A 14,105-nucleotide genomic window follows, 5' to 3' on the forward strand; every position below is an offset into this window, starting at 1 on the left:
GTCTGAGTTGTGATTGAACTAGGATCCTATATTAGTTAGGATAAATGCATAGATCCTGTAACAAAGTCCCAACTGAATGATAATAGTTCAAACAATTTTCTCTATTATGTATTAGCCCTCAGACAAGCTGTCCATGTTGTTGAGGTCCATTTTTCTTCTCTATTTTGACTCTTCTTCATCCCTCCACCCTCCAGGATATTGTTTTAATCCTCATGTCAACTAGCATTCAATATTAGATTAAAAGGTTCACATAGCAGGCAGAATGAAAAGGAAGAAGGAAACATGTGCTATTTCACTGCAAGGACATTACCTAGAAGTAACTAAGGTCCTGTCTATTTACACCCCATTGGCCAGCACATAGTCACATAGCCACATTTGCTACAAATGAAGCTGAGAAAGGTGTCTTTATTTTCACCAGGTACAATATTTGAGTTCCATTACTAATAAAATACTTGACTTGGGGTGAGACTTTTTCCTGAAATGAAAAGAAGGAAGGATCAAACTCTGTTAAATTTTTGAAAGACAGTTATCTGACCATTATTTCTTTCAATATTTTCTCATTCTGCACCAGTCACTTTAGCTTCTTTTTCCAGAGTGACTTATGTATATGAAAGCCTAATATGCAAAGTATACCCTTGGGAGTTCAACCGGGAGACCAGGAGTTCAATCGCTTGCTATGACATGCGCTGACCACCAGGGGGCGGCATGAAACAAAGGAAGGCCCTGGCCAGCAGCTGGGGAAGGGAGGCCCTGACCAGCAGCCTGAAGAAAGGCCCTGCCCAGCAACTGGAAGGCCCAAATCGGCCCTGATCACTGGCCAGGCCTAGGGACCCTTACCCATGTATGAATTTCGTGCACCAGGCCTCTAGTAAATAAGTAATTATTAGACTTTCTGATATTGTTCCTCAGGTGCCTGACCCTGCTTACTTTTTTGTTCAATCTTTTTTCCTTCTATTGTTAAGATTGCAAAAGTTCTACTGCTTTATCTTTAAATTCACCGAGTTTTTCCTATTTCGTTCCCAGGTTTACTGTTGACCTTTTATCTCATATATTGTATTTGTCAGTTATCACATTTCCATTTATCACATGATTCCATAATATAGTTTCTCTTTCTCTGCTGAAAATGTCTGTCTTTCTATACATATTGAGATTGATGAACTTAAGCTCATGGATCATGATGTTAAACTGCTTTAAGTCTTTGCCTGATAATTTCAACATCTGAGTCATTTTGGAAATGGCGTTTTTATTATTTTTTTCCCATGGCGTTGGCCAGATTTTCCCAATTCTTTCCATGTACAATGATGTGAGATTATATCCTGGACATTTTGAACATTACATTATAAAAATCTGAGTCCTTTTAAAATTCTTTGAAGATTTGCTGTACATTTTTTTTTCCTGTTTGTTTTAGCAATTGGCATGGTTAGGTTCAGATCAAGCGCTCTGATTTGCCTTCTGTATGCGGTGCCTCTAAAGTCAGTTCAGGTTTCAAAGTCTGTACTGTGTTGTTTGAATTTCTTTGTGCCTCTTCACTCAGGGATTTGTCTCAGACTTAGGTATTGGTGTAAACAATAATTCAGTTCTCAAAGCTTTTATCATGCTTATTGATGTCTCTTCTGTTAGTGAACAGACTGGGATGAGCCTGGGTTTTTGTAAGTTCAAATACTCTATTTGGGCATCCCCTTCTTCATCTTCCAGCTCCCCAATTTCTCAGCCATTCTTTGGTTCCCTGGGGGCCCTTTCCCAGTTTTCTGATTTGCAAGCCAGGGTTTATCTTTGTGCTGGTGTGTAGTTTCCCAGCACTGTGGCCATTCTCAGGCAAAGCTGAGAGAGAAAAGAGACAAAATAATGGTGACCTTCCTCACACTTTTGGACCATTGGAGTCCCTTTCTTGATTCCTCTGAAAATAGGGAGTTTCCCCCCTAAGGTTTTAGAAACCTTGTCAAGGGATCAGAACAGCTTCACTACTAGGGCTCCCTCAGAGCAGGGGTGAGGTAGATAAGGAAAAAAAAAGTTTCTCCACCCAGTCTACTCTCAAGTTAACAGAGGTCTTTTTGTCTTGTCTTCTGCCTTGAAAAACAGAATTTTCCTTTTAATTTTCATTGTCCACCTCTACGTGAACTCTCAGGTAAAAGCCAGGAGATAAAGGAGAGAGGAAAACACAACAGTGAAGTCATGGCCTTTTATTTCTTCACGTTTGACTTCCCTTCCTATTCATAAGACTGAGTAAATGTACTCAGTCTTTGCAATCTGTCCATAGTTTTTTCTTACAATAACAGGGAAAGATAAGGCCATAATAAGCTTTTCATCTTGGTCATCAGTGGAAATCTTTTACAAATTCTTAATATTTTATCATTAATGATTCATTCATCATACTACATTTAGGTTGACTTTTTTTGCATATAGTTTGTGAAGTATATTTTTCTGGGCTTTAGTGACAAAAGAGGAATTTGAAATATTTTGGATAGTAGGGGAAATTATAGAGAAATTTAATGTAAATTTCATTTACTTTAGACCTAATATACATTTCATTTAACCATTTTTCAGGGGCAGTGTGTGAAAGAGGCAGTTATTAGAGTTTCTGTTTGTGATTAATAAAATGGTGGCATTGTGCCTATATCTTACATTTTTCCTTACTCTTTCAATGCTGGGTTGATATGGTAATATGTTTCTCCAACTTTGACTTCTCAATGTTTATTCTCTAGAAAATTAAAAGTAACTTCTTAACTTCATAGAAGAAACACAGCAGTAATAAAAACACATTAAATGGTTTTGCCATTTACTAAAATATGTATCCAACCTGGCCATTCTTGCACTTATTTCAGACTAATGTAGCCTCAATATTTCCTTGAAATATGTTTGTTTCATAGTTCAAAAAGTAGCAACACACAAAATAAACAAAAGGAAAGTAGAATAATGCAATGTATACCACCTAAAATACTTAAATAGTAAATTAAATTCCTTTTGTAATATTTTTCTTATGTATTTAATCTTATAATATTTTGAAGGATGCTTTAAAAACTCACCTTTCTTTATTCCATCTCCATGGTTACTATGCATAAAATATTTTTATACAATGAAGAGGAACATTGTCTAAACAATTACTTTTTCCTGTTAGTAAACTTTGTATGACTCTATTACTCATAATCTAAATTTGGACAAAGCAATGGATATAGCAGACATTCAATACTATTCTGGATGGATATAACCCAATCTATATAACAGTATATTTCCTGGAATTGTTTTCAAGAAAAATCATGCACTTTTTCATGACCAGTAGTTCTCATGTACAAGGTTAACCTCAGAACTTACAGGTCAGGCATTCCTATCCTCTCATGTCATTGATACGGGTCAAAATCAGAGTTCAAACTAAGTTCAATAAACTCTAGTGAAAAATATAGACTGTTTAAGAAATCATCTAAATTATAATGTTAACTATTGTAATGATTATTAAGCAAAGAAATTTAATGTAATTGTACTAAATACTGACTTCGTGTAAAGACCTGCACAGAGACAACAAAGACAAGAAATATACAAGAATAGCAAAATGAGAATTCTTATGCTTAATAAAGTTATATTTTATATAAATACATTGAAAAATTGAAAGAGTAATTTTTTCACCAATGGCTATCTAAGAAATTGAATATTTGTTGGGAACTTTCTAACTGCCTCGTCCTGTTTTCTACATTTTAAAGTTTTTATGCTATTTTATATGAAGTAAACTTGCATTTTCTTCACAATACTAACAAAGGTAACGATTTAAAAGGTTTAATAGTTTTCCAAATAGATTCAGTATTCAAATTCCTGGTTGATGCCTATGAAACACTATGAAGCCTCAAACATATTTTAGGGACAAAAGTAGTTCCTGGAAGTTATGGCGCTTGATATTGGTAAGATTCCTCTAGAGTGCTAGAGAGGACACTGAATTTTGAAAGTTGAAAACAAGCTAGAATCTAAAAGTTGAAAAGATAAAGATTTGTTCAAGGAGCTATAAGCACTGGAATTGTAAGGTGTCGACAATGGAGCAGTGATGTGGAAGGCCTGAAAAAAGGCAAATTTAGGTGGAGGAGTTTGCTTGCCACTCACGAGGTAGTTGATATCCACTGTAACTCATTGAGAGGACGAATGATGTCATGGCTTATCAAGATATATCCTAATTCCTGAGGTAGGATATAACATCGAGAACAAAGAAACTGGAGGAAATGAGTCTGGATAGAAAACTATTGTAAGAGTTTAGGCAAGAGGATACCAATAAGCAGAGAAATGAGGAATTTTAGAGGAGATAGATTTTATGGGATTTTAAAATTTGAGAATTTCTTCTAGAGGGGAGAGAGCGAGACATTCAGGGAGACATTCATTTAATAATAAAGTTTGGACTGTTATAGTTGAGAAAGCAGAGGTATCCTTGAGGGGAAACAAGATAAGTAATTTTGAGAAGATAGTATTTTCAGTCTCAGGTACATTCAGTATGCGATGTGAGGGAGTATGTATGTCCATTTGTCTGTTAAAACATGGAGATTTCATGGGAGTTTGGGCTGAAGATTTCATCAGAGGCAAAGTACTTCAATGTGGGGGGCATCTGCCGATACATTTTCATAGAAACTCTCAGAGTAGATGGAATCCCTTATGAATCAAGTGCATAGGAAACAAGGAAAAAATATTTTAAAGCAACATAAACTTAAGATTCTAGAAAACAAAAATTTTGACCAACAATTTTAAAAATGTATTTTTATATATTAATGCATAGAAGCAAGATTCAAAGAGCAAGAAAACATTTGTAACTTCCTTTTTTATACTTACCTGTTATTACATATTATTTAGCTTAATCTCAACAACATTCCTCTATTATTATCCATTTATAGAGGAGGAACCTGCAGCTCTGAAGAGCCAATGAACTACCCTCAGGTCACACAACCAATGAAAGGCTGAGCCAAGATTCACATAAAGCAGCCTACATTTAGATTTTTTACTTTTAATTTTTATTTTATGCTGTGTCTTAGTTATAGAAAATCACTTGTTTTAATATAATCTTTTGTTTTATAAATGTTCATAGTTGTATATTTTTGGTCAACCTTGTGTGTAAGTCCTTATTTTACTCTTGTTATCTTGATAAGCAAAAGTGACAAGAGGAAGAGAAAGATTAAAAGTCAAGTACAAGAGATATCCAAGTGGGGTGTAATCTCTCCTAGGTCATATACTACTAAAATAAATATAGCCATAGGCAGTTTGGCTCAGCAAAGAGAGCATTGGCCTGAGGACCAAGGGGTCTCAGGTTCCATTCTGGTCAAGGGCGTATACCTCGGTTGCAGGCTTCTCCCTGGGCCCTGGTTGGGGCTCCTGCAGGAGGCAACCAATCCATGTGTTTTTCTCACAGGAATATTTTTCTCTGTATTTCCCTCTCTCTTCCACTCTCTCTAAAAATCAATGGAAAAATATCCCCAGGTGAGGATTAAAAAAAATAATAAAATATATATAGATATATATATATAGATATATATAGATATCTATATATATATATAGATATATAGATAAATAAATATATATAGATATGGGCTCCTTTTTCCAAGAGTGACTTCTTATCCAACTGATATAATTTAAATTTGTTATATACCTAGTCAGTGCATGTAATAAATGTCTTAGTTTAATTTATTCATGTCATACTAAATGCCTTCAAAGAGTGTGGATCTTCCTAAGAGATAATTGGTTTTCCTCTAACAAACAAACTTTTTATCCTTGGCAGGATGGCCTTTGTCATGCTTTAAAACAATATTAATGAGTAGATTGGGGCATCTATGTACTGAGATAAATGTTGAGAAAACTACAATTCAAGCAAACATTTAAAGAGTCAATGAAAGGATACTGGAGCTTCCTTGGAAGGTGAAGAGCTACAGAGAAAAAGAGAGTCAAGAGACTTCAGAACTATAACCCCAGAAGAAGTGCTTAATGCTATGTACACTACATCATAAACTGAATTTTCATGCTAAGAGACTTCCGTAAATATTAAATAACTCACTTATGTCCTGATGACAGATGAACTTTGCTTTTGGTCAGGCCTAAAGAAAAAGACTATTGGGTTCTTGGGTATGAGTCACATAGCTAAAGAAGTAGGCTTCTGCATTTAGTAACAGAAGGCAGAATAACATGGAGGCTATTCTGGGCTCTGGATCCAGAAAGTTTAGGTTTGAATGTTGGCTTGGGCACTCATTCTTGTTATGTTATGATAGATCTATGTTACATGCCCAATAGGATTTTGAGGAGGGTTACTAATGCTGAGGACAATCAGGGAAAGAAGGATCTGGCTCACCCAGCTGCTCCAAAGACACCTCCCTGATTTCTCACCCCCAAGAGCTAGTAACATCAACTATTGACTCAAAACCAGGTCCTCCTCCAGTGTTTCCACCTGTCATATTATAATGTGCATGTGTTTAGTTCTCAAGTATTCTCTACGTCTGTTTTTCTATATATTTGGAATCATATATTTTCTAACCTTCAGAATTTTCCCCTATTTATGGACCACTCAAAATACACTGTCTTCATCAGTATAAATTTACTCTTTTTTAATATATATTTTCTGTTCTTTTGTGGGATTTTTCTGGCGCTGACCTGCAGACCCTGAGTGATGAATGAATGATTACTCTGACACACATTTCTGTGAAAGAGAGGGCGAAGGGACTGCCTGGCTAAAGGAACCAGATAGTCATGTTCACCTGCCTCCTTAGGCTTTTATCGTAGCAACAGCTTGAACTAAAATTAACTATTAGATATTATCAGTAGGGTAAGTATCCTTGAGTAGACACATGCATCTACAGTGACCTTTAAGCAAGGATGTCTGAAGACCAAACACAAAGATTCCAGTAAAACACCTGGGGGCTCAGACTTATTTGGAAAATTCAAGGCAGGATCTGCTGCCTTCAGCAAGGGCCCCCTACAGGCCCCTGACCTTTCAGAGATTCCTCCTTAAAGACTTTCCAACCAAGTCCTGTGCTTCCCCACAGGATTTGGTGTGGAAGACTTCAAACCCCTTAAACCAATCTCAATAGACTCTTGGGAGTGTCCTGAAAATAGGTTTTTCAGTGCATATTTAATATTCTGCCCATCCTCCAGGCCTAGGATTCTGTGATCTATTCCAAGCAAATGGCTCTAATGGAAGTATATCCTTTGATATGGGAACTTTTATCATGTTTCCCAGCTTGTTCACAGGCAGCAGAGTTCCAGGGAAGATTGGTCTCTATTGCTTGAAGACCAATATAGACCTCAGTATTTGATTTCCAGGAATCAAATACTTTTCCAAATCACTCTCCTGTCTTTCAACTCTTACCGCTTCTTTTAATAGACATTAATATAGCTGCTTGATATTAACTGCTTAACATTAATATTAGTCATAACTTGACTGGCATTAGGCCCTGTTTCTTACAGCTCTACATTACAACATCACATTTTCTCTCTTTTGGCAATTTTGAGATAAAATACAAGGAGCTCATCCATATTATAAAAATATAATTTTTTCTCTAAATAATCAACTGCTATTTAAACTTAATTAAAATATCAAATTCCATTGAGTTGTTAATTTTAAAAGGTAAAATAAAGGGGCTAACAAATATAAATTAGAGGTCTTACTCTGCCAAGCACTTTAAAATAATTTATTCTTTAATTATTAGAATAACTTTATAAGTAAGCATGCTCTCACTTTACTAATAGAAATAGGAGGTTTAAAGAATATTCTAGGTACCTTGTCAAAATACCAAGAAACACTACATGTTGGGTTAGGAATATAAAGTCTGCTGGACAACAAAATACATTTATTCAATTTCACATAAGCAATACATTTTAAGCAAAATATATATCTTGCTTCTTTTTAAGATTTACATAAATGTTATTATTACAACATAAAAACATATAAGACTGCAAAATAAACCCAAAATTACTAGAGAATGAGATATTTCTACATTGGGGGAAGGGACTTATTTAAAATGTAAATGAAGAGACGTAATCAAAATTTCACATAAATCTTTAACCTGAGACTAAAAAGAGAAAAATCTGTTAATATTCTGACACAATTCCCATAATCTATTTGCCTTTAATACTGAACTTTAATATGTTTAATTCATTTTCTTTTTAAATTGAAATATATAAAATAATTAATAGTTTAAATGCCATAATACATTTATATTCTTGTATTGCTTCCACTATAAAAAATAAATTTCAGAATATAGGAATTAAAAGTACAATGCTTGTAAAAATAATTTGTCTTATTAGACAAGCTATATTTTGATTAAAGCACTGAATGATGTTAATACATTCAGAATAGTATCATAATATTTGTAGCAAACAGATCTGAACTTTGGTACAGAGAGGGAAATGAGATTCCCAGATCAACTTCAAACTATTTTATTGTTTGAGTTATTTCAAATGCCTCCTCTGAGACTTTAGATTGTGGGGTTCAGAACAACTATGCCTTTAATACACATGGACATTTTCAGGATATAATCATTAGTAGACATGGCTTATATGATTCATCATTAGTTAAGGAAAATATTCATTGGGAAATCAAATAATGAAAATGCCATGTGTTTTTATAATTTAATAACATCAGTACAAATTACTAGATAATTTGATGGTGATTACAGATGTGGATTAACACCAAAAAAGTCAACATAGGCTACTATTTAAACATTTTCATAACTTGAATGGAGTCAAAATATACTTACTGAATGAGTTTATTCAACAAATAGGTTGTAGGAGAATATTTCTTTAAAAAAATAATGTATTGTATATTGTTTTTAAAAATTGTATTCTTCAATAACTGAGTAGAAATCGGTATGATCTCTTCCAATCACAGTCTGTAGTTTTTTATTTAAATGATAGAAATAAAGACTTGTTTTATAGTAATTCAAAGGAAAGAAGAAATATTTTAATGAGGAATATTTGCCCCAGAGGGTAGGAGGTAGGAATGTTTATTTAAAGATTTTATAGAGAGCACAACTGTGTTGGATGATGTAAGTGATTTATATTTTGAGCTAAAGGTAAAATCTTTCCAGCACATCTTCAACCAATTAATTATTTAATTTTACAAAAGATTGAAATAAACTTAAAAATATAAAGATATTTTAATTAAAGAGTTTTTATTTTTTCAAAGCCTAACTTAAACTTGTCAAACTTATTTAACTTACATGAAATCATTATTCATTGTAACATGTGTTCTAAAGTATTGAGGGGATTCGATTTAGTTCAGATCAACCAGTAGATTTACCTAAACTTAAGAAAGTGAAAGCATTCTCAAAAATAATACTATCAGAGAACTAAACTGTTAACTTCCATTTCAGCTGGCAGATCCTGTATTTTATTGTTTTCAGTGTTCTAGCATACAATTGTGTAACTGCTTTCCCTCTGGAACCTCTATAAAAATAGATGCATATCTTAAAAGCTGCCTAAGGAAGTATGGTTTTAAGTAAACAATATAATAACTTGTCTTAAGGCTAATCAGAGTTTTCAAATATCAGAGAAACAAGAGAAGCAGTTGGATTGAATTTTTAGTTACTACTTCTTTAAGTGAAACAAATATTGTATAAACCTTTTGAAATGTAAACTAATATAGCTTGTTTGAAATTCTCATAATTATGACAGGTTAACATTTTATGTGTATACTATATTTCTTCTTTTAAGTGTCTCTCATGAACATTTTAAGCTAATGGACAATACATTTTTGAATGCATGGAATCACAAATATGTCAGTAAACACAGAAAGCATTTTGAGAAGTATTGAAATATAATAGATATGTAGATAATGACACATTTCAATTGATACTTTGCAGTAGTTATTCACCAAGCAAAGTGTAAAGCTTCATTGAACAAAAGATAAAGTTAATACTATATAATAAGAACAGACCATTATAGATCAGTAAAACTGCAAAACAGAATTATAAGACAAGGGGCAAGCCACATTATCTAAATTAACATTTTTCCAGCATGAACAAGAAGGGCCACTGTAGGAAAGCAAGAGCTAAATAGTATGGCCTGCATTTAGTCAACCTGAAGTAATTATTAATTTATGGTTGTCTGTGATTTTAATGAAAATGAAAGCTGTGAGGGAAGAATTGAGGGAGATAATGTGCCGTGAAATTGAGTTTCATTTATTTAGGGGCCACCTTTTCTTTTTTTGTTGTTGTTAAAGGAAAGAAAGTTAACGCAAGATGTCCACATTAAAATTTCACTAGGATTATGTCACCATCGAGTTAAATGGTAATCATTATATTCAAGGCAGAGCTAATGCAAAAGAAATTGAAGCCTGGATTTAGGGCCTATTGACGAGGGCAGAATAAAAAAAAACAAACACCAATGGTCTATGATTAAGGTCAAAGTTATAATTATTGTCTTTATAAATATGATGAATCCAATAATTATATCTCCAGATATTTTATTCTTACTGTTATCATGAAAATGTCTGTCTTGATAATGGCTTTGTTGGAAAGAATATATTTTAAGAGGAAAGAGGAAGCCACAGGAGCCAAAACAAATCATCAAAATGCAACCTCTTTCTTTGACCTCAAACAAAGTGTTTCTAAATAGTCATAAGAGTGACAAGCCTTCCAGAGAATAACAGACATGTCTAGTGTAATAGTGTGGAAAGAACAGCAGTTCATGAACTGAATTTTGTAGCTTTTTCTACAAAAATAACAAATTTGTTCCTAGAAACATCTTCAAACTGGAAGTCAAGTGAAAGGTCTAAATTCCTCTTACTAATTACAGTAGAAAAACAGTTTCTTCTTTCATGAAAGAAATACTTATTTTCTAATATTTAAATTTCTAATGTTAAGAAATAATAAAATAATCTAAAATTGGTATCATATCAGCATTTATTTCCATCTTAGATGTAAACATTTTTCTTTGCTTTAAAAAGCTTTGGTAAATTACATGGAATGAAGTACACATAAGGCAGTTGATTTTTCTTTAAAATATTATAAAACATATTTTACTGCATATATGCTATGTTGTAAGCTTTTCAGATTGGATATACATTTATCTGTTAAGACAATCTTGACTATAGGGCATTGTTGGAGAAACTGAAAATACTTAACTTAAACAAAATGTCAGCCAGTTATTTCTCCAGGAAAAATGGGTTTATTTGGGAACAACAAAGAATTGCAATCCAGCCCAGCTGATGTGGCTCAGTGGTTGAGCCATCAACCTTTGAAACAGGAGGTCACTATTTGATTCCCAGTAAAGGGCACATGCCCAGATTGCGGCTGGATCCCCATTGGGGAGTGGGGGGGGGGGCAGCTTATGGATGGTTCTCTTTCTCTCTCATCATTGATATTTCTATCTCTCTCCCCCAACCTGTCTCTGAAGTCAATAAAAAAATAATTTTAAAAAAAGGAATTGCAGTCCACAACATGCATCCCTGGTGGGCTATATGCAAGTTTGCTAAAAAAAAAAAAAAAAAAAAAAAAAAAAAAAAAAAAAGAAAACTCTTTACAGACAGGAAGAGGAAATCGGGAGGGCTGTTACAAACAAGAGTTCTTCCTGTTATGTTTGTCCAGCAACATCTTATATGGACCTCCCTATTATGGCATCCCTACTTTATTTTAAATAAAGTATCCATTTACTCATTTTTTACATTCCCTACCTTTTGATTAAAATCTTCTCTAAAAACATTTTTTATCGAGTCAGGTGTTGGAAACTTATTATGATCACATCTGAGTAATAAGGAGGGGGTAGATGAAATATCTCTTAGACATCTCTCATTTAAAGCCTGCACCTTAGAATAGATGATATAGCAAAAACACACAGAAAAAATTAATAAGTGATTTGAGTAGATAATATAATTCAGGAATTAGACATGAAGCAATTAAACAATATTGTTATCTCAAATGAAACTGGAACAGAATATCTTATTAATAATACAGCCTGTGTGTTGCAAATTCATAGACTCTGAAAGTTTGGATGAGTCCAAACTTAGTTAATAGTCTTGATGAAGAAAATACCTCGTGAATTGTAAGCTTTTAACGCTTCTGGAAAGGGAAGAGAAAGATTAATTTGTCATGAGATCATGATGGGGCTGTTTCTAAACGGCCGTAATTCCTTTTGCAAGGGATTGGAAAATATAGACAAGGACATTGTCTTTCCATGAAAGAGAAGGAAGAAGCAACTGTGAAGAAAAGGTTTACATTTTCCCCCAACATATTCTGCTCCAGACATCTAGGGAAAACTGATGTTGACTGCTTCAATTCCAAGAAATTTATAATTTCAGGTACCCAGATGGTATGGAGGTTCAGTCAGGGTTAGGTGCTTTGTCTAGGTGTGTCACATGAATTCAAGATTCTACTTAATGGATTTTTGTGCAGCTGGTTAACAGCACCTGATAGAGGTCTTTTAAGCAAGGATGAAAAGGGTCTCTCTGGAGGTGTCTTTTCCAGTAGATGAAATCTTCAGGTTGCAAAGTGTGATGCTTAAGGTCTTTGTTTTTCTGAGAGTACACTGTGAAAAGATTGCTGTGCCAATACATGGTTATTTCTAATAGAAGCAATTAGGTCTTTATAGTAGAGAACTAGAGGCCTGTTGCACAAAAATTTGTGCACTCGGAGGGAGTCCCTCAGCCCGGCCTGTGCCCTCTCGCAGTCTGGGACTCCTCGGGGGATGTCCACCTGCTGGCTTAGGCCTGCTCCCTGGGGTATTGGACCTACGCTGGCAGTCAGACATCCCCATGGCAGCCCGGGAGACCTCGGGGGATGTCCACTTGCCAGCGGGGAGCAGGCCTAGCTGCAGTCGGACATCCTTAGCAATGCTAAGGAGGCAGAAGAGGCTCCCATCACCGTTGCTGTACTGGCAGCCTTCAGCCTGGCTTATGGCTGAGCAGAGCTCCCCCTGTGGGAGCGCACTGACCACCAGGGGGCAGCTCCTGCATTGAGCGTCTGCCCCCTGGTGGTCAGTGTGTGTCATAGTGACCAGTCATTCCCAGTCTTTCTGCTGTTAGGGTCAATTTGCATATTACCCTTTTATTATATAGGATAGAGGCCTGGTGCACGGGTGGGGGCCAGCTGGTTTGCCCTGAAGGGTGTCCCAGATCAGGGTGGGGGTCCCGCTGGGGTGCCTTGCCAGCCTGGGTGAGGGGCTGAGGGCCATTTTCAGGCTGGCCACATCCCTTTCAGGGTGGGTGTCCCCACTGGGGTGCCTGGCCAGCCTTTGATGAGGGGCTGATGACTGTTTGCAGGCTGGCCAAGCCCCCCAGCAGGGACCCTTACCCCATGGGGGTGTGGCCAGCCTGGGTGAGGGGCTGAGTGCTGTTTTCATGCTGGCCACACCCCCTTCAGGATGAGGGAGTCCTGCTGGGGTGCCTGGCCAACCTGGGTGAGGGGCTGATGGCCATTTTCAGGCTGTCCATGCCCCCCGGCGACTCAAGCTCCCAGCCTCTCCTTTCTTTTTTTTTTTTTTTTTCTGGGATTTATTTATCTTCTATAATTGAAACTTTGTAGCCTTGAGTGGAGCTGAGGGCTGGCCAGGGTAGGCAGGAAGCTTGGCTTCCTCCATCGCTGGGGGAAACTCAAGCTTCCTGCTTGCTCCAGCTCAGTGGCCGCCGACATCTTAGTTGGGTTAATTTACATACTCGCTCCGGATTGGCTGATAGGCATGGCTTGTGGGTGTGGCTTGAGTGTAGTGGAGGGACAGTTAATTTGCATTTTCTCTTTTATTATATAGGATATGTCTCATTTTATCAACTGTGGATCAAAAGATTCAGGAGCCAAGTGTCTGGGATGTACTATAATTATCTCAAATGGTAAGAGTTTATAAATTCCAAAAGGAGTAGATCTGAGATTAAAATGGCTTAGTGGCACTGCTTTTGGCCAGGGTATCTGACTGGTTTCTACAAATGAGTCCTAAGAATGTTATTAGTGTGTTCAATTAAACTTAAGGATTGAGCATGGTAAAAGCAATGAAAGTATTGTAAGATCAACCAAACGGCATAGACTCATCAAAGTATCTGATCAGAAAAATTGGTTCTCTGAATATATGCAGTATGAAAGGGATTCTTCAGGTAGAGATAATCTTTTACAAATGACTTTAGTCACAGAGGAGGCAGTAGCCTATCTACAAAGGGAAGTTTTAGTCCATTG

The sequence above is a fragment of the Myotis nattereri genome, assembly GCF_964212035.1.
Source record: "Myotis nattereri genome assembly, chromosome: 2".
Taxonomy (NCBI): domain Eukaryota; kingdom Metazoa; phylum Chordata; class Mammalia; order Chiroptera; family Vespertilionidae; genus Myotis; species Myotis nattereri.